Here is a 2,500-nt window from a genome sequence, read left to right as displayed (position 1 = left end):
AGCCGAGTCAGCGCCGCTGGGCAGGGTTCGGGGGAAGCGACGAATAACATTCAAGGGACAGCCAGATGCGTGAGGTGCTTCGGGCGATAGCCGAACAGCCGCACCGTCTTAAGCAACACGCCCAACCCACACCGCATCGGGCACCGTCGTACGTCGACCCTAGACGTAGGGCGAGCACGACACGTTGCCCCTCGGGAGTGGACACGAACAGGTAACCGTCTTCCGCAACGTGCCCCCTCAAAGTGCTGGGACGAGCACGTCGCGTTGCCCCCTGCCCACGACACCCGCTGCCGCACGCATATCCATCATCCGCGTCGTGCGCCACACTAGGCCTGGCCAAGCGTCGGGCTGCGCAAGCCGCGTTGCCCCTCGCGGGGGCGCACAGGCCGCCCGCCGATCCCACGTCGTGCTCGGACTTGGGATGATCCCCCTAGTCCTGGGCCGAGCACAAGGTGTTGCCCCGAGCGTGTGCCCAAGGCACAACTCCACCACGCCATGCTCCCTAGGTGGTGCCTAGGTGGGCCGTGCACGGACGTGTTTCCCTTCTTGTTGGTCCTTCGGTGATCGGGGTTCGCAGCAGCCAGACGCACGTGCTCGACCTTGGACCCGGGGCGGGGGACCCCGGCGGCACACCACAACCACAACGTGCTTGCTAGTGTGCCTAGGGGATGGCAAGGCAACGTGCATCTTGCTGGCATTGCGCCCAGCAAGCCTTTGGGCAACTCGAGTTTCAGCAGCACGACACCCCTCCCCCCTATAATAGGCTGCCGAGCCATTACCAAAGTGCCACGGGTAGACGTCCTTTTCCGTGAGGAGACATACTAAAGGAAAGTGCTCTAGAGGTCGAATTTTGACGCCGTTTTTTGCAACAACCTCTAGAAAAATAAGATCTTTCCATCCTCCAAATTTGGTGAATTTACACCATGCCGATTTTTTTTGACGATTTTTTTACCGCCCGGAATGCCGGAAATTCAAAAAAAATGAAAAACGGAGCAAACCTGCGATTTTTGACCTGGATTTTTTTGTGCAGCCTTCACATAATATTACCAAGGTTCCCTCAAAATTTCACGAAAAATGCACGAGCCAATTCTGAGATATGAAAATTTGGCTCCTCCGTTGCAACGCTCCGAGCCATCGTTGCAACGGCGGGTGCCTCCGTGGGGGGCGGGGGAGCCCGGCGGCACACCACAACCACAACGTGCTTGCTAGTGTGCCTAGGGGATGGCAAGGCAACGTGCATCTGGCTGGCATTGCGCCCAGCAAGCCTTTGGGCAACTCGAGTTTCAGCATCACGACTCCCCTCCCCCCTATAATAGGCTGCCGAGCCATTACCAAAGTGCCACGGGTAGACGTCCTTTTCCGTGAGGAGACATACTAAAGGAAAGTGCTCTAGAGGTCGAATTTTGACGCCGTTTTTTGCAACAACCTCTAGAAAAATAAGAACTTTCCATCCTCCAAATTTGGTGAATTTACACCGTGCCGATTTTTTTTGACGATTTTTTTACCGCCCGGAATGCCGGAAATTCAAAAAAAATGAAAAACGGAGAAAACCAATGATTTTTGACCTGGATTTTTTTGTGCAGCCTTCACATAATATTACCAAGGTTCCCTCAAAATTTCACGAAAAATGCACGAGCCAATTCTGAGATATGAAAATTTGGCTCCTCCGTTGCAACGCTCCGAGCCATCGTTGCAACGGCGGGTGCCTCCGTGGGGGGCGGGGGAGCCCGGCGGCACACCACAACCACAACGTGCTTGCTAGTGTGCCTAGGGGATGGCAAGGCAACGTGCATCTTGCTGGCATTGCGCCCAGCAAGCCTTTGGGCAACTCGAGTTTCAGCATCACGACACCCCTCCCCCCTATAATAGGCTGCCGAGCCATTACCAAAGTGCCACGGGTAGACGTCCTTTTCCGTGAGGAGACATACTAAAGGAAAGTGCTCTAGAGGTCGAATTTTGACGCCGTTTTTTGCAACAACCTCTAGAAAAATAAGATCTTTCCATCCTCCAAATTTGGTGAATTTACACCGTGCCGATTTTTTTTGACGATTTTTTTACCGCCCGGAATGCCGGAAATTCAAAAAAAATGAAAAACGGAGCAAACGTGCGATTTTTGACCTGGATTTTTTTGTGCAGCCTTCACATAATATTACCAAGGTTCCCTCAAAATTTCACGAAAAATGCACGAGCCAATTCTGAGATATGAAAATTTGGCTCCTCCGTTGCAACGCTCCGAGCCATCGTTGCAACGGCGGGTGCCTCCGTGGGGGGCGGGGGAGCCCGGCGGCACACCACAACCACAATGTGCTTGCTAGTGTGCCTAGGGGATGGCAAGGCAACGTGCATCTTGCTGGCATTGCGCCCAGCAAGCCTTTGGGCAACTCGAGTTTCAGCATCACGACACCCCTCCCCCCTATAATAGGCTGCCGAGCCATTACCAAAGTGCCACGGGTAGACGTCCTTTTCCGTGAGGAGACATACTCAAGGAAAGTGCTCTAGA

The sequence above is a fragment of the Arachis ipaensis genome, chromosome B7, assembly GCF_059453495.1.
Source record: "Arachis ipaensis isolate K30076 ecotype BB chromosome B7, ASM5945349v1, whole genome shotgun sequence".
Taxonomy (NCBI): domain Eukaryota; kingdom Viridiplantae; phylum Streptophyta; class Magnoliopsida; order Fabales; family Fabaceae; genus Arachis; species Arachis ipaensis.
This window is presented reverse-complemented; position numbering follows the sequence as displayed.